General features: G+C 43.3%; 1 long non-coding RNA gene across 1 annotated transcript; it reads left to right on the top strand.

Annotated features, from left to right (window-relative positions):
• The first annotated feature begins 6008 nt into the window (after positions 1–6008).
• Positions 6009–17235, top strand: LOC131576780 (uncharacterized). The gene is made up of 3 exons (XR_009277069.1): positions 6009–6128; positions 6775–6926; positions 17100–17235. It is a non-coding gene; the product is annotated as an uncharacterized LOC131576780 (long non-coding RNA).
• Positions 17236–23464: the final 6229 nt, after the last annotated feature.

Here is a 23464-nt window from a genome sequence, read left to right on the forward strand (position 1 = left end):
TACACAGTAAATAACCTGATGACAACTTTGCTCACCTTTCAGCACTTGCCCCCTTTAAACAATTCTGTAATATCTTGTGCTCTTACTATTAACAACGTATCATTGTGGGTGTTGACATTTAACCTGTTTGTCAACAGATCCATTTCCATCTCATTTCACTGGCACCCCATGCAAGAGGCAGTAAGTGAAGAGCATTTTAGCACAAGTGATGAAAGATGACATTGCTGGTGCCCTTTTGTGCTGCCTGCACTGCCGTGAAGTATAGCAACCATTAGTAACAGGGATTTGAGTGTAATGTCTACTTTCACCCAGCAAGGTCAAAAATTTATGGTTCTGACCTTTTCTCTCTCCTCTGATGTTGGAGTGGGCTTGGGTCTTGTTCACAAGAAATTACATCAAATCAAATGGAGTTAATATAAGTTCAGTGTGAAGTGATGCAGAGAAAGGATTCCACCTTTCCCTGATTAAAATGGCTTCAATACCTTTAATAATGAGAGCCATGAAGTTCCACAAACTTTACAGAAGAGGTTGTAAGGGTGTCGAGTGTTTCAAAGCTGCACACAGGACAAGGTAATTATTCCAAGGAGATCTACATTTATTCTTATTCTGTAGTTTCTCAGATGTGTTGCTCAAGGTCTCAAATATTTGTTTCAAGAAAAGCAAGTCTTGTTATGGCATAAAGATCTGTGTTAATTAAACCAGCCTAACTTCTAAGTGCTGTGCTCTTAGCAGACTATAAACCGCTTTGATTTTGTTTGGGTTGGTCACTTTGCACACGTAAGCTAGAGAGACACACAAGCCCTCCTGCTGCATTCCCCTGATCTGAGCAGGCTGGCTCGGTCAGACTGCTGTCTATGCTGACAAGCCTTGCAGGTTCAATGTACTTCTCGAGCTTTTCCCTCGTTCTCATTTTTAAGGCCAACTAGAGTTGGACTATTCAGTTGAGTTGCCTTTCAGCACCAGAGTCCTGTGATGTGCACAGCTGCTGTACAGTCCCCAGCACTCTCCTCTCACCCTGTCACCAGCAGCTCAGCATGCAAGGAGCAGGAGTGCTGCTCACACAGTGATGGAGGGCAACTGCCCAGCCACGGGGAGGAAAGGGTATTTTAGGGGCTGTTGGCTCCTTTCTCACTAAGCATGACAGACAAGAGACACAAAGTTCAGCCAAGATCAATCCTTCTAGTGCTTATGACTGGGGATTAGCTCAACCCATTGCAGACACAGTGGCTCAGTGAGAAACCAATTTCCAAATAACAAGTTGCTCTGCGGTCTCGTTATCTGGAATGGGCTTTTTTTTTTCCTTTTGTTCCCCCCTCTTTGGTGAGGTTTTTTTTGGTTGTTTTTGTTTTGATTTTTTCTGCAAAGAAGGTCAGTGTCAGTCCAGCTGCCTCAGACACACACATCGCAGCTATGCAGAATATATTGTCTGTGAGGCTGTAGTACAGCTGGCATTTAATTTTGGTATAGCTTGGTTTACTTGTAATTTATTTTCTTGCTGTTCTCCACAACAGTGAGACTCCACTTTGACAAGGGAAGATTTAAAGAACAGTTCTGGACACTCATGAAACACGTTTATGTGAGAGAGATGCAGATTTCCTGAAAATTTTTCGTGCTGGTGGTTTTTTGGCTTTCTATCTGGCTGATGTGCCACAAGCTGAAGCAAAAGTATCTTTCTTTGATGGTAATCTTTCCCAAATTTTCTGCTAAGGATGCATAACCTCATCAATTCAGCAAGTTTAAAATCTGCTTTTGGGACTTCTGCCAGAAAATATAATGTCTATTTACGTTCAACCTATCCATTTTAATGTGTGTGCAAGCTGTCCACACTGTCAGAGACTCCAGCAAGCACTGTTGTTTAACAGTGTCTTTGGAAATACCAAGTCATATTTAAGCTATGCAATAGATTGTTATTGTTATATAAATATTTCTAACACTTTTGAGCACTAAGCAATTAATACAAACACATTTTGTCTCCTGTTAGATAAATCCCTTGGTGTCCCATATTCCCTCTGTGGTTCTTGTAGTCTGACACAAGATACAATTTGTACCAGCCTGCCCAGAGCAAGGAAGCAAGAAATAAGTTAAATGTTGCATATCCTTTCTCGCTGCTTGTTACTTCTGCAGAGAACTTTCTCCCTGCTGTGCAATTTCATGTCCAAATTTCCTCCCCAATACCACAGAATGCTGCAAGTGCTAACTAAAAAAAAAAAAAGCAGGGACAAAAGAGAGGAGATAAATAGGGGTTAGCAAGGATAACAAGACAAATAGGAATAGCTGTTATAACAAGGATTCTAACCCCAGCAAGACCACTAGGAAACAGTATTACACCCAGTAATGGTCCTTGTCAAATCTAATGGATTATACTTACCTCAGCTTCTCCTTATATAGATACTTCAAATTCACTCTGTAAAACCAAGAGACAGATACACTAAACACCTACCACTGGCCATCTGACCATCCTTGTTGCAGCTCGTGACCTGCCTTGCATTCCACTGTGATCCTCTATGTCCATACTCAGCCCTTCCTCTCTGGCCAGGAATGCAGAGGCATGGAAACCCTCCTAACTATGGGGCACATTCAGCTTTGCAGGTACATACCCAGAACTGGCTCTGCAGCATGTTGTTTTTGTTACTAACAAAATATGGTGGCAAATATTTTTCAAGGCAGTCTGACTCCTCTGTGAAAACTGCATTTTTGGTGCCACTCAGTTTTCAATGTGTTGGCTTTATATGGAACAAGTGGATTCCTAGAAACCATAAGAAACCAGAATCAAAAGAGTTTTGCCATTCCTAAATTACCACTAGATTGAGGTCCATGCTTTTCTTCCTCAGGGTCTTCCTGGGCCAGATGAGCCCCTTGGGCTTAGGGGACACAGACACCTGGAACACCATGTGAGGCTTAGTCTGGCATGGGACCTACACCCCAGCAGTGGAATGGGCCTGTGAGCTGCTGCTGTGAAATATACTTACCCCAATGCCTGGTTTTCAGTGAAAGTAAGGATCAATTTTCAAAAGATTCGTTGTGAATTTCTTTTCCATGTAAAAAATTTGGTTTTTACATCATTAGGTAGCTCTTTATCTGCTTGCTGGATATCAGCATGGCAAACCTCACCACTCCAGGAGCTGCAGGGCTCAATTCATGACACGATTTTACCATTTCAGAATGTGACACAATGCTCAGAAATACAATATTTAAAGCATGGGTTACCCCACTGAATATTTTATGCTTTCTGTTTTGCATTTTGCTTAGCAATTAGAAAGTGCCCTTTGTTTGTGTTTCAACAGAACTACTGTAGCAGAACGCGCTACCAAAAAAGGCAAGAAAAGAGCTTTCCTGCCAGTCAAGGGTTCTCTTTTTTAATTTTCTTGCAATGACAGATTCACAAAATAGGACTATTTCAGAGGCAGGCAGTCTGGAGTTTGGTTAATCAGGAATGAAAAAAGAAATCTACAAGTGATAACTTGCTTTTGTAACAAAGATTACCTCAAGGACAGGAAACATTACGCAGTAAACCTTTCCTTGTTTGCATTTCAGAACAGTTCCTAAAATATTGCGTCTCTGTACTTGAAAGTAACCAGTGCATGTCTTCCTCTCCTGCCATCCTCAGCATGGCTTCAACAACAGATCAGCTTCCCTGGCTTAGATCTGAGCTGCCAGGCATGTTCATCAGTGGTTTGTCCCTCTTTTGTTGCTGGTGTGGAAAGGAAAGGTGGACGAGCTGGGAGAAGCCAGCTCCATCCCACTGTCCCAGCCACCACCAGCAGAGCCCCCAGAGCAGACTATTTTCTCATCATTGCATGACTAATACAACCACAGGCACTTGAAGTGCATGGGAATTTTTCCAGCCAGTGTTCAGAGCAACCTTTCTTCTGGGGAGGGTCTTATGACATTTTTTCTATTTTTTTTCCTTTCAGTAAAGAGTTGGCTGGCACTATCAGTGCAATATGACCGGCCCCAAATCTGGCATCAGTGGAAAATTACTCTTCTTGAATCCTTCATATACTTTGCATTTCCCACCAAACAGGCTATAATGATGATAGTGACAGTCCATGCATTTCTGCATTTTCTCAGACATGTTCTCTAGTTAAGCTTTGCCAAAAATGGCAGAACTGATCATTTCAGGGTTGCTGCAGAAGAACTCACAAGACAGACGGAAGCCTTGCTAGGCTGCAATACATGCCACAGCATAATACCAGCAGCATGTGGTGGCAGCTTATGAGCTTGGAAAGAGCAATTTTAACTGTTGCATATGCTGACACTGCATTTTCAGGTTCTCCTCTGGTTAGCCAGGAGCCTGAGCAGGGTTAACCAGCTCCCTGCTGGGACCCTCATTAGGAGCAGCTGAGGCATTGCTGTTTCTTCTGTGCCTCTTTTCACATCTGTTTCTACGTTTCTGAGAAGTCTTGCCAAGAACCCCCCCATTTATTTAGCTCTCACATCTGATTTGATTTGAAGCTTCTCAGCCCCTCACTCTTGGGTCTGGCCAGATCACTGGAGCAGAAGTCACAAGATTTCTTAAAAAAAAAAAAAAAAAAAAGCAATAAAAAAGCTGATTAGACAAAACGGCTGAAAATCTTCAAGAATTAATTTTCAGACTGTATGTGATAGCTTCCCAGAATGGCATCCTTCCAACTGCAGTGTCCCTATCACTCCAGTCAATGATGGGACAGATTAGGCACTGAATTCCTGACAGCTGATACACCGGAGCATTTATATTTATGAGAAATGTCGCAATTTGGTGGGCTTTGACCATTCCTTTGAACTTTGGAAGTTCATATTGCCTGGCAAGTTTGCACCTCAATGAACAGCTGTGTGCTGTTCAAGATCTACATGACCCCAGCAATGATACCTTTTATTTATAAACATGACCCATGTGTGCTTCAACTACACAAGCTTGATAAAAATCCAATCCCAACCACAAAAGCCGAGCAACAAATTAATTACATTGTCTCAAATGAGCTCTAAATAAAGGACACTGTGGTTGTCTTCAAGACTGATATTTTAAGCATGAAATTCAGTTTCATGTTGGAGATCCTCCACTCTGTGTGGCCAGACAGGCTGCTGGCACACAGCCTTGCCAGCCCAATGGGAATTCAGCTCTGCAAAGACGTCTGAATGATGCTATGAGCACCAACCCACAGCTGATGTCTGCGAGCAGGGAGCATCACTGCCTAGTCCGTAAGATAAATATGTCAGTGAGCCTTAGAGAAACACTGCAAAGTCTCCACAGGATAAAGTGGCAGTGTGTGGCTACAAACCCAGCTACTGGTTGGTAAAGACATGGGCCAAAATCAGTCTTTATACTTTGAAATAAGAGGAATTTGTATTTAAGCTTTGAGGCCTAATTCTTGCAGACTTACTTTCTAACTAGCTCCACAAAGTCCAGTCCACATTAAGGAAAAAAGAGTATTTGATGAGTGAGGAAAAAATTTCTTATGTCTGACTCTCCAAGTTTTGCAGAACAGCTTAGGAAAATTACAGTCAGTAATTGTTCAGATTGTAGACTGAACCTTTGGTTCAAACCTTTGGTTTGTAAGTGGATCCCTGGTATTAAAATACAGGTTTAGGACCAAACGTGCAAGAGAAAAGATAGTTTTATTTGACTTGCTTCCTACAGAGGTCAAAGACAGGCAGTTATTTTTTTTTTTTACAAATCTAAATTCGTATCGAGCAATGGTTAAAATTGGAAAATACCCCAGGAGCTCTGACCTCTCTGCATAGGTGCAAATCTGTAATTCATCTGGACTCATACCGGAGCTATATTAACCTGAGTGCAGGTCAGCGGGCGGGACACAAGGGTAGAGCGGGGCAGGAGAAGAGGCTCGGAACCGGATCTCTGCTCAGAGCCGCTAGAGCCGGCCAGGCTGGGCTCCGCGCTGGCACGGCGGCCGCTAAATCAGGGCCTTGTGCATCGATTTATTTTAGAAAGTCCAGGGCACAGTAACTGAGCAGCCTAAATATAGCTCTACCAAAATGGAAAAACAATCTGGGTTCAGTCGAGCACAAGCAGCAAACGTCCTCGCACCTCGGAAGTCGGGACGCGCTGCACAGCGCAGCCGAGCGAGGAGAGCGGCAGCGCAGGGAGGACAGACCCCGAGCACGGCCAGGACCCCGGGAACATGCAACAGGTACCTGCAAGAGTCTGCAAAGCAAGCTGCAAAAAAACCCGCAAAGCCGAAAAAATAAAAAAAACAAAAATGAGAGGGAGAGAAAGCAAATGGTAATTACATGTTTCTAGCGCTGCCATTCTCCAAAAACTCACTCTGAAGCAATATGTGGAGGAAATATGGTTTTTACTTGTGTAAGCAGTTCTTAGCCAAATATCTTCTCTTCCCTCCCCCTTCACTACTTTGCTACAAATCCCTTTCCTTACTCACACACAAACAAGGCTGTTGCCATAGAAGTCTTCTTGACTCGGTTAAAAAGCGATTCAAGAGGATCACCCCGTGGCTGAACCGGCTTAGCTGAGAGTGCGGCAGGAGAAAGCAGGCTCTCTGGTGGCTGGGGGAGAGCCCCGGCTCTCCCGTTACTGCTTGCCAATCTTGGTCTCTGCTTTTGCTCAGAAAGTAAAGCTGAACAGGAAATTGTTGTGCTGCGTGACACAGAGAAGCACATTATGGAGTATTAGGAAGATTATATTTATAAAATGTTATTTTTCCACTTTAACAGTTAATACCTTTGGACTTGTTTCTTAACATAATTTTCATTTTCTGCAGCTATTTATGTTTTCATGCTCTCCTCTCACACTAATGCATAATCTCCATGTTTCCACAGCAGCCCTGGGGCTGAGGGAGGGGAAGGCAAGTCCTGACACAGGCCAAGCCCATGGGGGAACTATCCCCTTGTGCCTCTTCACTCCTGAGCCCATGCCAGAGCAGAGAGCTGGGGGCACCTGAGAGGCTTTGTGGGCCCAGCACATGGAGCAGGTGAGGGGGCTTGTAAAGCAAGGGCTAAATGGGCCCTTCCTCCAGTGGGTGCAAATGTGCTCTCACCTCCTTCATCTTTCCGAAATGGTCTGTAGCAAAGTGCTGGTATTATAAGAGGTCCTGCGACACTGAGAATGCAATTTAAAGCAGTTCATCCATTTCCAAGAGTAAGGCTAAAATGAAATACACACTGCTCTGTCCACTGTAAATATTAACAGACTCCTTTGTAGCCCCTCTGATGAGCCCCCTCCAGTTACCCCTGTGCCACAGCAGCGGTTTGGCATTGCCATTGCAGATATATGCCCCCTCGAGAACATTCCCTGAGTTAAGGGTCAGTCTTGCCTCAGAAAACTTACACTTCTCACATGTTTTATAGAGACAGAAACTGCCCAGCTCTCGAGATGCCCCAGCAGTGAGCTTGCCCCACTGCCCTTTGTTGCTGCATGGCACTGGCCCAGACATGTGCCACCAGAAGCCGTGTTCCTGCTGCTGCAGGCACTGAGCAGCTGTGGGCTGCCCCATGGCCCCCTGTGCTAAGCACATGCTCCCTCACGGGGGCCCAAATGTCCCTGTGCCAGCAGTGGCAAGGGACAGGATTAAAGATCCAGCCTTTAGCTGGAAGGACAGAGAAATCGGTGGGGTCATGCCCAAAGGGAGAGGGAAGGATGATGAAGAGGAAGGAGCCATGTCTGTTGGGATGGATGGGATATCTGGAGAAGGCAGAGGACAGCCTCAACAGCTCTGCTGGGTGCTGGCAACCGGCTGCTGAGCTCCAGCTATGGGGTCCGAGCTCTGACCCTGCCCTAGGACACAGGACCCAAGGTCCTGGATTACCCTGTGAGGAACAGGATGAAACACACCTCTTGATCAGCTGCTGGTTAGTTAGGCTGCTGTACCCTGGGCAGGACAGAGGTCCCATGGGAGATGGCACATCTGGCTGAGAAGGACGTGACACAAGGTAGCACAGGAGGCTTGCACAGAGGCAGGTACTGGCCTCTCCTACCCCAGGGGCTTCATTTGCTAGCTTCAATATTTAGTTGACATATTTTTGTGTTATTTTAAAACACGCCCTGAAATTCAACACAAACCACTGTCACAGGCCTGAAGCTGAAAGGCAAGACAGGGTTCATGGTGTATCCTGTGTGCATGTGGATCTAATTATCTGGGGGACATTAACAAAATAATCTCTGCCAGGGCTTATAGAACTCCCATGACATAGTCTGAGAGAACTATCTGACATTTTTAGAGTGTTAAGGCTATGGATTTTTCATATTTTTTTAGAGCTAAACATGTGGAATGCATACAATATATTTTTCCATCCTAATTAGCATTTTCATTGGCTAAACTGTGCCTGGCCCTAATAGTTCTAAGAGACCTACTGATTCCACACACCAGGAGGGACCCAAGGAAAACAGATACACAAAGACAATGCAATTATGCAGGATTTTAAGCAGCTTTCACTTAACCAGTGAGTGGTATAATACTAGTCTAAAAGCTTCAACCAGCCTTTGAAGTAAAACTTGGCTGCTGAAAGAGAGAGGAAGAGGGAGAAGAAAAAGCCCAGAACAGCCTGTGGAGACTGGAGCTGCATAAAAACTGCTAATCAAACACTTTGATTAGTTGAGTGCCATGATTTGAACTGAAGGAGCTGAACCTCAGTTAGAAAGTTGTTCCCTTCCCAGATGAAAATTTAAAAGATCACCTATCTGTTTGGTATTTCATTTGCAGTATTGACGTGCCAAGCTGCTCCCACACACAGTAAATCAAGGAGCAAGGAGCCGAAGATAACTGCCACCCCACAGGGACATGACCCGCTTCATTTATTTATTACCCAAGGAAGTCTGTCCATTTTGCAAATAGAAATGGCATTTTCCTTGCTTGGTGGCACTAAGTATCTTATTACAGCAGGACTCTCAGGGTCAGAGACCTACTGACAGCTTGTGATAAAAGTGCCCATTGCCCCATGGCTCTAATTCAGTGAAAGCCAGACTGATGCAGATGTAGACACTCATATCTCTTTAAAGAACAGAATATATTGCAGTGATGCCAGAAGTTCTTAGGTGCTATTTATCTGTGAAACAATGTGTCTGAAAGAGAAAGTAAAATAATTTTGACATGCTGCCCATGCCAAATGTGAAGTGCTTTGCTGCCTTCTGGAAGCAAGCAGGATAATTCTGAGGAGGTGCACCTTCCCAAGCCTGCTGGGACACAGCTGGGTTGTCAAACCCAGCCTTTGCCTCTGTTAAGGCAGGCCAGAAGCCTTCAAGAGATGAAGAGATACCTGTTCCATCACCCATAGCAGCACTTCCCCACTAGCAGCTGTCAAAGAGCTAATCAAAAAAAGCAAGCACAGACTGGTCTAGCGCTTGAAACATGCTGTTGCCTTTGTGTGTCACTGTCATCCAGCCTCTCAAGCTCCAATGCCTGCAATCTTATTTTCATGTGAGACACTGGAAAGACTATTATCTGTGAAGCTGAGCAGGGCATCATGTGATGAGGCAGCTCTGTACTGTAGCACTGCCTTTCTCAGCCCAGAAGCTTTGCACTGGATTTCAAAATACTCAGGGCTGAGATTTCTGGGCTCTGCTCTGTCTAAACTCTTCTTGACCTGCTTACAGTTTTGTTCTACTTTGTTTTGCATTATTTGGATGTGGCAGTAAATTCTCTTAGTGACTGTGTGCAAAGTTAGTTGGTTTTGCTTTTGTAAGTCTTTGCATGCTATGGCCGTAGTTTTACAGAGACTGTAATTCTCTGCAGAATTAGCTATTTTTGATCAATACAGTAGTGCAGTGTAGAGGTGGACAGGTTGGCCACAACATCTATGGAGAAGCTGAGTGACAGGATGCAGCACAGAGGAGCACAGGCATGGGATGGCAAGAGATGTGGCACAGGCTGGCACTGGTGATCCCACAGCTACATATATCTCTCTCTTCAATAAAATTTAAGTAGAGTTAGTTCAATGAAGTGTGGAACTGGAAAAACTTGATTTTAGAGTAAAATCAGAAAAAGAAACAGTACTAAACATATGTAAAAGGCATTATATATTCCAGAGCACATGGAGCTGCAGACCAGTGCAGGAAGAGAAAGGTGTGAAAAAAAACAAGTAAGAAAACTTATGAAAACTACTCCAAGTGCATGCTAGATCAAGAAAGGAAACACCATCAACCTGGACATCACAATCTTCCTTGCAATACACTCATTGTCCCTGACCCATTGCAATGCCCCAGGCCCACCAGACTGAGACCACCCACCTCAGGGCATGGAGGAGCAGCCTGACACCAGGAAAAGGGGTAGAAATCAGGTATTGTGAAAGAATTTTAACTGCACTGTTATTCTTTCTTTCTCTGTAACAATGAGGTCTCGACTAGCAATGATTTTCAAATTGCTGTTCAGGTTTCCAATAGTATATGGTGAGCTTCTCCTTCACCTGCAAATAAGACTTTTAACATAAGAATTTCTGGAATTAATTAAATGTGGTAAAATTAAAATGATAGAGAAGGCATGGATAGGAAAGAGTCTACAGATATATGATATTCTGTGAGTTTGCTCCAGCTGTCACAATTCCCATAACTGAGATATGGTATGGGGTGACTTCTGGAGGTCAGATGAGGCATGACTGGGAGCTGCACAGCACAGCATGTTCCTGGGTGAGGGAGAGCTATTTCAGCAGGGTAGCAAACTTCCATCCACCATAAGGAAATCACTGCCTTTCCCAGGAAAGGGAACATGAATTTCCTCAGATCCCATGAAGGAAATAAAAATCCTGGGATAGATGAACTGCAACACACATCAGGGATAAAATACTGAAGATCAGGCCAGAAAATGCTATTGAAAAATTGATTTGGAAGGGCTAAGCTGGATTCATGAGAGGGAGGCTAGCAGAGGATGGTATGTGTATAAGTTGTAGCTCAACCCAGGTTTCAGTTATATGGAGACACCGGCTGTCAAATCCTTCATGGAAGCACAGAAAACATTTAACATGATTTAACAGGTCTTTTTGAATCAAGTGATCTTGAAGTTTGTTTTTCACAAGACCTTTGCCGATAGAGTTTTCTTTATGGACTTTTCCCTGTCAAACTGTGGCCAAAACTCAGCAGGATGCAATTTCTTCTTCGTGTTCCCTGGGAAATGAAAACCACTGCAGTTCTGTGGGGCTAATCCAATACTAGCAAGTATCTAGTCTTTAACAGTCTTTAATCAAGTCCCTTTTTTATCCCCCTTATAAATGATGAAAGAGGTATTTGCAGTTTCTGAATTAAGGCACTTAAGAAACAGCAAGTGCAAAAAGCCAGAGTCTTGGGGGATCTGGGGACCAGTGTTTGATGCATTATCATGCAAACTCCATCACACAGAGCACTGACTACAATCACAGCTTTTATGAACTCCAGGAGCTGCAGTATGCTTTGAAAACCTAGTTTTTGGATAGACATACCTGGATGCCAGATCCAAGTTAGCCTAACCAGCTCAGTGGAATTAAACATATGGATATCATCCAGCTTCAGTAGAAGCACAAGTCTGTGGCAGATCTTCAAATGTGCAAACATTTTTGAAGGCCACTGCCAGTTTTTCAGTCTTACAGTTTTAGTCTAATGCTCAGACCTATTCCACCTGTTTTACAGACACACAGAAACTCTTGTCTTTGCTCCAAAGACTATTTTCTGTACATATGGATCTCATGCAGGCAAGTTTGATGCTAGAATTAATAGTCTACTAATCATGTTAGCTTTTACTTTTCAGCATATGCCGGTGCCATATTTCTGCAGCCAAGTTATCTATAATATGATGGATATTTTGTCTGCTTCTAGTCTTCAAGTAATACTGGGAACATTTTAGATTTAAAAATCTAAAAATTAAAGAACCTGACATTATTCTATGGTTTTATTCTTGTCCTTGCTTTAATGGTTCAAAGATATTCCCAGTGCCCAGCTTTCAAACTCTTAATAGCAATTGACTTGGGAATACCCAAAGTTTTCAGTCTCCATCCATTATGTGTCAGCCTCACTCAAGGGATAGGCTGATTTCCCATTATTTGATGCAGAGCCTGGATTCCTGTGCCAGCCCAGCACCAGGGTTGCTCTCACAGTGTCCAACTTGGTGACTTGGACAGGGGCTACTGGGGAGGAGAGAGGAAGAGGGAATATCCCTCACTGAGTCTTTCTGGGAAGCAGACTAACTGTAGGACCCACTGTACTGCTGAATTTCCCTCCCAAAGCAGCTGTGTAGAGGAAGGCCTGTGCTGGCAGACAGAGGAGGTGGCAGATGGAGCATCCTGTGGCACTGTCATGGTCCTTGCACAAGTTGGATGGTGTGCTGTCAAAGGAAAGTGCTGTGGAATGCTTTGTGGTGGTACATTCCCCCTCCCACCTTGGCAAGATAAGTCACAGAGCAGGGGGAGTTCATTAAGTTCCATGTTTGCTGATCTAAGCAAGACAGAATGAACTAAGACTGATTTTATTTGGCTGGAAAGGGCCAAACAGCAGCTAATATTAAACACCACTCATGTGAAGCAGGAACACTGGTACTGAAAGAATTATAATTTAATGTGAACAGTAATAAAGCATTCATGAATAATACATTTTAAATTATTACCTAGATATTGGCTGGCTGGAGCTCCAACCTTAGCCCATATTTCTCTGGCAGTATTTAACCTTGTCACTAATTTGGGGAATTAGAGGCACTTGAAATTCTAGCTGGAGGGGAAATATGGGTAGACTTCAAATACAATCCTTGTCTCACTGACTCACTATTTTCCTTTTGCTTGTATAAAGGAGAGTAACAGGTAAAATGAAGTCTGTGAATAAAGTCCATAAAATTAAGTCTACACTGAGTCTATGGCCTCTCCACACATTGAGATGGGCCTTCCACCAGCCCAGGCCATGCTGTGCCCATAGGAGCTCGTCAGAAATGCAGGAGCTGTTTTCCTGTGATGCTGCAAGTACCTGCAGCAGCACTTCTGCACTTCATTGTGTCCAATGCAGCAGGCAGCAAATTCAGCCCATCTCCTTGTAACTGTGAGAGTTTAGATTGGGATTCACATAGAAAACATCTCACTAACCAGAATTTCCCAGGCAAGGGATGGAGGAGGCAGATAACACTGTAACACATAGGTGTGTAAAGAGACACTTCCCTTCTCCCATTGACAGCACAAGTAGCTGTATTCATTTCCAACACCCCTAGCACTTTGCATGTACCTCCTGCACAGCTGCTTCTTGCACCACCTCACCTCTGACAAGTGCTTTAGTAATACAGGGTACAGCTACAGATATTTCTGAATGAAGTAGAAGTGTGAATTTACAGTGTCAGTGTAGCTACTAGTGGAAACTTCATCCCCTTGCTTGGAGCAAATTTCCCTTTATGGTTAGGGAACTTTTCACTTATCATACGCTGTGAATGGGATCTTGCTGTGGAAAACATGATGTGATGTACATGCATGTCCCCACAGTGCCTTGTTTGTATAGCTGTACCTTTAGAAATAAGAGCTGCAACCCGAGTTGGGTTTGAGAAGAGTCCTGCTGCTGCCCAAACAATGCTTCCAGTGGACTTTCAAACAGTATGTCATGAGGGATTTGTAATTTGTTTTGCCATACAAACCTCTGTGGCACCCGTTTCAGCCTGGGTCTGAAGCAGAGTTTGTACTTAAAAACATTGTGTAGCTGTAATATAATAACAAAGCAGTTCCTCTGACTAAAACTGGCTGCAATCCTACAGTCTTTTCTCTTGCTTTCTCAGCCACACCCTTCCTTGAAATCTCCTTCTGGGTTATGCAGCTGACCACAAGTCCATGGGGTTGGTGTATACTGGCAAAATGATTTTCCAGACCAGAACATTTACAGTTTGATATCTAGATAAAGAATGACTCATTTTTGACTCATGAGTAATGCCTGACCTTACTGATGTGCCCTCAGCTGGTTTCCCAAAATTGGGCTATCAGGGGAAACACTCATCCTCAAATTCCCAAGTGCCATAGATGTCACGTGGTAGTCACCAAAATGGCAAATGCACACCTACACATCCGTCCTCTGCAGCACCCCAAAATGCTGTAGTCCTTCAGAAGCTGAAACATCTGCAGCCTTGCTCCTGAGCTTGGGTACACACACAGGTGACAACTGCTGCCTTTCTTCCAGCAGCTGTACACACAGTTCCTGCACAGCCACCCCTCCCCTGCCAAGCATGCTGTGCATTAATTCAGGATTGAGGTAGGGTTGAGCAGAACAGACACTTAGTGTAGGATGTGTTCTGTTTTCATCACAATATTTTGAAAGTAAGGGAATGCATGAGAATATGTGTTAGCTGCAACCCAGTAAAATACATCTTTTCTTGTTTTAATAAGAAAACCACAAAGTCTGCAGCTAAATACTCCCCAAGCTTTTTGAAATTTCCCCCAAACTGAAACAAAAGCAATAACAAAGTTGGATCATTAACACTGTGTAGAAGCCCAGTTTCAGAAGAATGTGTTTGAAATGTTCATACTTTCAATATATTTTCCTCCTTGCCAGGAGGAATAAACCATGTAACTTAAGGAAAGAATATGGAACAACCCATGGTACAACATGGAAAAGCTTTCACAGCTCTCCTAAGTGCTCAGAGATCTCTCTTTAGAAAACTTGCAGTCCACCTTGTAGTCCAGAAGAGTACCTATGTGCTGCAGTAGCTCTACTAGACCAGCATCCACTTCAAGTGATGAAAATCCACAGGAACAGGTGTCTCTTGGCCAAGAATTCCAGTAAGTGAAATTTATTTTTTTAATATTCCCTTCTCCCATTTCTCAACCAAGGGATCTTTCATCACTAAATCAACATGACCCAGACTGGTACAGGAAGATAGAGAACAGGACAAACACAGACTTTCAAAATTTAAAATGGAGTCAAAGAGGTCCTCTGCAATACTGGGTTTTACTACAGTACCAAAATAGCTCAAGACCTAATCTGTGAGGCCAATAGAAGAAGGAACAAGCAGGAAAAGCTTGTTATCGGTGTCAGTATGACAATAATGGGTGAAAAAATCATTCTGATGTCTACATTAAAGATGGAAATCTAGGTCCTGGACAAAGCAAGATCTGAGGCAATCTGATCCCTCCACCCCAGTGCCTTTATTGTCACACAGGTCATAGATGAGGGCAGGATGATTTGAAGGTGAACATTTGCTTTGTGCTTTGCCTCTTTCTCCATTCCCAAGGCCACCTATCACATGTCATTCCACTGACAATTTCTCACTGCTAAAGAGAAAACTGGGCTTGGAAGCACCCTGTCTTATGCATGGCCCAAATGTACTTCCCAGGGGAGAGGATAGAAATAGCACCTTCATCCTTCTCACATCACCTGTCCACATAGATCTGCCCCTCCCTATAAGTGGTCCATCCAGCTCCTACAGATACCTAAAAGTGCTTTATTCCTGTTAATACTGAAGGAGAGTAGTGTCTTATGGCATGAAGCGCACAGAAACAGGGTAAGAATCCAAAGGGTTTACAATGTAATTAAAGGGTTTAATTGTATACACACACTGTACAACTGAAAATCCTGGCTAGGTGCATTTGAAAACAAAGCAGAGCAGATAAATGTGAGCTGTTTCACACTAGACTATGGGTATATTTATGTGGAAGACTGAACAAATAAATTAGTGGGTTTTTTTCTTATAATGTAAATACTCCCAAGAACACTGGAGATCCCAGCAAAGTCATCTGGATGGGGATATAATGCAGTGCAGATGTGAAAGTGCTTGAAGGGAAAGAGGGAGCGTCCAAGCCTTTCCCAAGACTCTCCTAACACCCTTATGACAGTGATCTGCCTCAGTGTTGTTGTTGGCATGGCTCACTCAGCAGCCATCACATCCCAGCTTCATAATTGAAGCTACAAGTCCAATTCATTAAAAGAGGATTTACTGGTGTTAGGGGGGTTTTGTCATAGGTCTTGTTTTCATAAATGGAACTCTATAGTGCATGTGATTTACAGAGGAAAGAAAAATCTGAATTATGGGGAGAAGTGCATGTGAGCAAGGTTTTTGGAGTGAGAACAGTTTAGTATGGAAATGCTCACATATCTGGAAGAGAAGGAATTCAATCTTCGATCTTACCTGGTGACATCCCAGGAGATGTCTCAGCAAGATGAAACCACACTGGTGGTGTTGTGGCGCTCTGCACACCGCTCTGTTCCTTCTACTCTCCTGTGTGCTCCCGCAGGTCTAGGGGAGCTGGCAAGGAACAGGGTGGTCCCAGCTCCCACTGCTCACTGCCTCCCCAGTGTAGCTCTCCTGTCTCTGAGAACAACAGATAAATGCTGAGGCCCTGTAGACACCTTCTACACTTGGAGTGACTTTCCAGCCAGATTTGCAAGTACAGCCCAGCAAGATTAGCAAGGGGAGCTGCAGCTCTAATGCAAGTGGCTATGGCAGCTACAGTGCAAGAGATGTGTGTGACATCTGGGTATGGCATAATAAATAATAATGGCAATAATAAATAATAATAGCAAGCAGGGATCTGGCCAGTGTGAGCAGTGGAGTCTTGAGCATGTCGCATCCTAAATGGGTGTCCAAAACAACAAGCTCTCCTATGAATCCCTCATTTTTTTGCCTACCAAGGGAGCCAGAGTGCTGGTTGGACCCAGCTGAGGTGAAGTCTCTCCACAGGCCCTGATTCAAGCCTAATTCAAGTCACAGTTGCCTGTGAGGCAGAACACAAACAGCACAGCTGTGTACAGTGCTGTCTGTGTACAGTGCTGTCTGTGTACAGTGCTGTCTGTATCGGCAGAAGCAACACAACAACTGGCTCCAGGTGGGGAAATCCTGAGGATAGACCAAAACTCTTCTGGTCCCCTTCCCTCTTCCCTCTCCCCTAAAAACAGTTTATGCCTATTAGCCTTTATGTCTAGAGTGCAAAACAATTGAGTAAAACTTCCTGTCCTCTCACTGAACCCTTTATATTTGTTGTTAAATGGCAAGTAAGTTATTTTATTTAAAAATATGTGGAAGTTTCTAATTTTTTATGAGATTTATCTATCAAAATTCATAAAAGGCTATAATGTGATTAACAAAGCCAGTGAGTAATGTACAGCTTAGAATCAGATGTGTTGAAGCTGGTCAAAATTCATGACAGCCAGGAGTTAAGAGACCTATAGAAGTGAACAAGGGAAACTGTTACTTGTTTTGATTATGATGTGATGTTGTATTTTTCTCTCTCAGATCTGATATGCTGCAGTGACCTACATGTGACACACAGCTCTTCCAGAGGGTATTCTGTATACAACCAAGCAATTTCCCTGACCAGATCTCTGGTTGCTTCCAGAATGATTTTCTGGAAACACTTTCACATTTTTACTTAGGGATATCATACAGGCCGAAAAAGTTTGTTGGCTTTTTAATAAAAAGGAAGTGTGAAGTAAAGCATTTACTGCCTTAAGTTGTTCATACTTGTCCAGCAAAACACCAATCAGGAGCTGTTTTCCAGAGCCCCTGCAGGTGTCCAAGTGCACATTGAATTTCACAGCCATCTATTGTTTATGCCAAGCAGTAGATTTTTAAGTAACATTTGGAAACATTCACAGAAAAAGGAAATTCTGGACTTGAGCAGTGGAAGTGATCTTGCACAAAACCTGAAACTAAATTTTACTTGCATAGCGGGAGAAAAAGGTGCAAAACCACCCTTATGAGTCATGAATTCATTCAACTCATTCAGTGTCTAAATAGCATATTAAATATAGGTTGCTCTTAAATTGCTTTTGACCAGGGAGTTATTCACTGAGTAATTCTGATTAAGCAAAAATATTTTGAGTAGTCATAACTTGCTTGTGGTCGATTCACAAAGAGGAGAAAAAAAAAAAAGTTAAACCATACAAACATGATCTTTATTCCAAAAAGTTTATTCTGTTCTAATCACATGGTAACATTAACATATGTAGTTAAACCCCACTGGTAAGCCATCAGCAATAGAACTGGAAAACAGAATAGCAATAGAACATCAGGAAAATCAGCCTTGGTGCTTCAAATCCATGCTTTTCATTTGCAAACCAAGAACTGTGTAGTAGAGGGGAAGAACCTGAATTTCAAATTCAAGCTGACTGACATGAGGCAGTTACCTTGGACAAAATCCATAGCAGTCATTCCAGGGATCTGATGACTGAAAACTGTAGTTTTAGATCAATCATATTTCATAACCCAGTTTCAGGGCTGGGTTTTTTCTGTGTTGGAGCAGTAAAACTAGAAAGAGATTAAGAAGCCTCCCTAATAGTTAGCATTGCAGCCTGTCAGAGTTGTATTATGGCACAAAAAATTTCAATTAGATGAACGATTCAAAGGTTGCCAAGATAAGGATTTAAAAGCAGGAAATACCAGAAATAAAGTCATTATGCTCAGTTTCAGAACTTTGAATGACACAACCATGTTATCCTTCTGGAGGAGTCATCACTGCCCTCCACAGAAAACACATGGTCTGTGTAATTAGCATCTCCATGAATGAAGATCCCATCTGTACTCACCAATATAAATCATGACAGCCAGATCTTGCCAGAAAATTGATTTTTCTGTTTGATGTGTGTCATTCCTGATTTTTTAGGATTTTTAAGCCTGGCACCTCATCTGCCCTAAGTACAGCTACCACTGGCTTTTAGTGGTAGCACCCACCTGTTTAAAGACTGCTTGAATGAGGTGTCCTGCATCATCTGGGGCAGAGGGACAGGGACAGTCCATCTTTTTGGGGCAGTACTGTCCTTTCTGTCCCTGTCCTTGGCTGCAATACGTGCTTCCCTTCTGTTGGTGCTCAGAGAAGACTCTGTGAGGTTCTAAAATCACAGTTTAAATGTATCTTGAAAACCTCTCTGTCTTTCAAAGGCTGTTCTTTTTCTCCATCCCATACAAGAAAGACCCCTCAAGAATTTCAGGCCATGAAAAAACCAGCATTTTTTGATCCTTAGCTTGGATCTTGAAAGTAGCTTAAGCTGGATGTCGTGGAAAATCTCCTGCTGTAACATTTTTAAAACTTTGTCAAAATCACAAACAGGAAAACTGGGGATTTATAAAAGAGAAAACTGTTCAACCCAAATAACAAGTAGACTTGCTAGATCTCTCCAAAATAGCACTTCATGTAAGATCTAAAGACATTTATCCACATGGGGTTCAAAGCTAATAAGCCAAGGACTGGTGTATTTTAAAGACCTAGAAGGACCGCAGAGAATCCTCTACATCTTCCTCTAGACATTCACTGAGATTAGACTGACACCAAGAGTTGTACTGAACTAAGTCCACAGCCAAAAAGTGATTGTGTCTCTTGCTTAATATGAATAGCAAGTCTCTTCATACTGAATTGATAGATTTCTGTTCTACACTACACTAACAATCTGTAGGACTAATTTACAGAACATAACTGATCACTTATTAGATCAAGGTGAAAAGAAATACTCATATATAACACTTTCTTTCTTCCTACAGATGGCTTCTTCATTTGTTCATTTGTAAAAAGCCCTGTTTGAAAGAGAAAGGAAAAGAATTACTTTGACCCTGTCTGTATGAGCATTGCCTCTCTTTACCAATTTTATGAGGGCTAAAATGTGGGAAATAAAAGAGGAACTCAAAAAAGGTTCTGATTTAGACACCTAATGTAAGATATGCTTGAATATTTATCATCCCAAATTATGTTTCAGGGTTTTAGCTTTATGTTAAAGTCTATTCTTTTGAATTTAGTTTTCACTGATACATGTTTTCCCTAAAGCCTCTTGCACTGCAGTAAAGAAGAGCCCCCCAAAGCTTGTTTGTATAGATTTTTAAGACTGGCTTACATGCAAAGCAACAGACACAGCTGCAATAAAGGGCGCTAGGTTTTTGATCTTAAAAAGAAAAAGAAACTGAGTTCAAAGAACCCTCATTTTATGCAAATAAATCTGTGCAGAAAAACAGTGCAAGAAAAATCCATGCCCTTTAGAGACCCAAGAAAGCAGCTGGCGTGGCTCTGCAGGAAGCAGCCTGCAGGTGCTGGGAAGTGGCCGTAGGGTCAGATTTGCAGCTGCTGGACTCAGACCTGGCCTTTAGTACAGTGGGAGCAGGAAGATGTGCCTGAGGAAGCAGTAGTTATCCCTGAAGAGGTTTCACCCCTTCCTGGCTCCAAACAGAAGAGGGCTGCTTGGCTCTTTCCATCGCATGCAGATTTCTATCAGGCTGGATTATGTGTTTTTCTTGGGAAAAAAAAAAAGAAAAAAAAAAAAGAAAATACTTAATTTGAGAAATATTTATTTGGAGGTTGTGTCTGGCAGGCACTTCCCTCTAGAGCACCCTGTGCTCTGACTGCGGTCAGTTCAGTAAAAAAAGTCAGATAAATACTTCTGCAGACCTGCAGAGAGACCGATACATTACTCATTTGAAACAAGAGTAGCTTCTTTTTGCAGGACTTGTAACCTTTTCTGGTTTTTTGTTTTTCTTTTTTTCCCCCTGCTATCATGACTGTGGATTTTCTCCCTCTTCAATATCTTTCATATGACTATCCTACCTTATCAAAGGCAGCATTAAAAGCTGAGGGGAGAAAGGCAGACAAAAGTGCAGTTGCCATGTGTTTCTTCCTAGCCAGGTAGATCTGGATTGCTTGCCCTCCATCTCCTGTAATTCCAAAGGGATCAGCATAGGTAAGAAAAGTTATGCCACCCTGTGTGACTTGCTGTGTGAATTCCAAGGCATTGTAACAAGTCAAGGCTGACACAGTGCCGACAATGTGATGGCGCTGCCTGCCTTTTGTGTCTCTACAGAGAAGGAGGCGGAGCAAGGCATTTGCAAATCTCCCAGGAAAGAGAAGATGGGTAGACAGCTGGAAAAACAAACATTTTAAGAAGGACAGATGAGAAACAGCAGTGAAAACAGTCATAAATATGTAGCGGTAGTACAACATTTTCCTACCTTCAGATCTCAAAATGCTTCACCACTTTATAAGATGGGAAGCACACAAAACCCATTGCCATGTTCACCAAATGTGTTTACATCAAAATCAAGGGTGAAATAATTACCTCCATGCTACTGCACTCTTGAAACTTTCCTTTTCCTTTCTCCCAGCTCATCTTGTGACATGTTTCAACATAAATGTCCCTGTCCCCATAAACGGGGTTCACTGAGTTTGAAGGTTGGAGAAAATCTAAGTTGGACTTGCAATTGAGAGGGATTTCAGGAAAAAATGGTGTTGATTTGGCAACAGCTCTTTCAAACTTTGAGAAAAGATGTGTAAGTGTTGGATGAGGTTAATGAGCAGCTGAACAATTAATTATTCCATTCAGTGGGTGTTCCCAGTCATCCTGGAACCCAGCTCCCCATGAAAGAAATGCTAAAACACAGCTTTCCTCATCCAGCATGAAGCTAACATGCCTAATCCCTTCCCAGCTATTCTTTAGCCATCTCCACCCAATCAACAATCAAGAACAAAGCCAACCTCCATAGACTTTTTAGCCCTCAAGCTATTTTCCATACAAGTGTGAAATGTCAAATTTGCCTATGCTGGGTCTGAAACCACAGGATTGGGATGGGACAGTTCAGTCACGGTATCAAAGTTAAATGGGATTATGAGTTACATGTTTGGGACTAGAATACAGGATGGTTGGCATGAAAAAAAATCTGTGGAGCTCTGTCTGCTAAGTTTGGCAAGTGGAAAGAAACTGTGCTTAAAGCGATTTTGAAAACAGTATTTTATTGCTCTGCTTCCATGAAAACTGTCATTGGAATAAACCTCATGTCTTTTGAAACATTAATTAAAAATAAAATATTCTCCCTTGGCAGAAGAGTCCAGTAGCCTGAAGTATCTAAGTCCAACCTCATAATTTGGGTTTGTACCAGACAGAGAAGAGTGTGGCTGCTATGCATTGACTTTTATTCCTTTTTATTAAAATTTCTGGGAATGTCTTCCTTTCCTTCTAAAATAATCCTTTTTTTGTATTAAAAATAAAAAAATTAAAAATCATTAAGACTAGGAGAAAGTGTGTCTGTATAGGCTATTAGCTGGTGCAGGCTGATGTAGGAAAGAAATAAAAACACAGGGTTTTGGCCAGAGTGTGAGGTGTGAATGAGATAAAACCAGTCATGATACCAAGGGTGGGGAGGGATGGCTATGGGAGGGATGGCTATGGGAGGGATGGCAAGTAGGATGCTCTTAAGGGGTTTGCTGAAGGGTCAAATGTTGATGATATTGTTTTGGCCATAGTGAGAGTAGAGGTGTTTTGTTCAGAACCAAGAGTGCATGTCAGTGAAGCAGACACAGAAGTTTTCAAAGGTCAGTGGTAGCTGGTGACATTGCTATGTGAAATTGCTGAGAAATTTCATGCATGTTGTGATCACTTCCTAATCCTGGGAAATCCTCTTACAGTGTAGTTGCCTTTGGGGAATCTGCTGAAGCAGAACCCACGCATGTCAGGAACGCTGAAAGGATAAACTGGTTGATGGCAGTAGATGGATTGGCCACCTGGAAACACAACACCAGGTGCTGCAGACCTGATGGGAGCTGCTGAGGTCAGCTACATCATGCCAGGCAGGTCTATCCTATGGAACTGGTTCAGGATGGACATAACTGGCACATGGTGAGGTTCTTGGGGTGGTCTTGTGCAGGGGCAGGAGACAGACTTTAATGATTCTTGTGAGTCCTGTACAACTCAGGGTATTCTATGATTCTATGACACATGCCTCACAGGTAAATCCAAGGAAGTGTGAGCCCTATTGAAAGATTTTCTGAATTCTTTGTCCCTATCCAGGTCTGCCAAATGATACTTCTAATAGTATGTCACAGCTAGACCTTCAAGCCAACGCACCTTACCTATCTGGCCTCCTTACCTTCACCTCCCACCAGCTTTTTCTGCCCCCTGTACTGGCTCCAGTTCAACAGGACTTGGACCCAACCACTCCTATCTATTCCACCTCCTTGCCACCCTTCCCAGCCTGTCTCTGAATGCTCCCGCTAAACTTTCCTGCCTCAGCCTGTTTTGATGGCAGCTGTCCCCGCACCCGTGTCCCCTCGGTGAGGGCTGGCCGGCCGGGCGCGGCCTCTCCCGCCGCCCCCTCAGGGCCCCGGCGCCATTTCCCGGCCCGCAGGTGGCGCTGCTGCGCCGGGCCAAGGGCAGGGCTGAGGCGCGGGTCGCCTTTTGCCTCAGACAAGAGCACCAATACGAAGAAAACAAAAACGAAATGAGTTTTCACTGACGAGTGATCTTCTGCGGAAAAGAAACAAACAGGTGGCCAGGCGCGGTGGCAGCCTTCCCCCACAGGAGCGGCGTGTGGCCTCCCGGACGGCAGCGCCGGGTGTGGGAAACACGGCTCTTCCCCGGGCTGTGGCTTAGGGCTGGGAAACACCTGAGGAGGGGTCGGGACAGTGGCACATGACAAAGATGACACCAAGCTGAGACAGACACACATCATAGCCATGACTTTTGTCTCTGTCACCCGAGAGTGGGTTTGTGGCTGATGGGAAACCTGAGCTCAGCTGCGGCCATTCCAAACAAGACGCTCCCCTGAAAACAGCCCGTTTTTGTTTTTTTTACTGCTCTGCCTGCACATAATTGAGGTTTTTTACTCCCATCTGAGCTCGATCTCTTTTC

This window comes from Poecile atricapillus, chromosome 2 (assembly GCF_030490865.1).
Source record: "Poecile atricapillus isolate bPoeAtr1 chromosome 2, bPoeAtr1.hap1, whole genome shotgun sequence".
NCBI lineage: Eukaryota > Metazoa > Chordata > Aves > Passeriformes > Paridae > Poecile > Poecile atricapillus.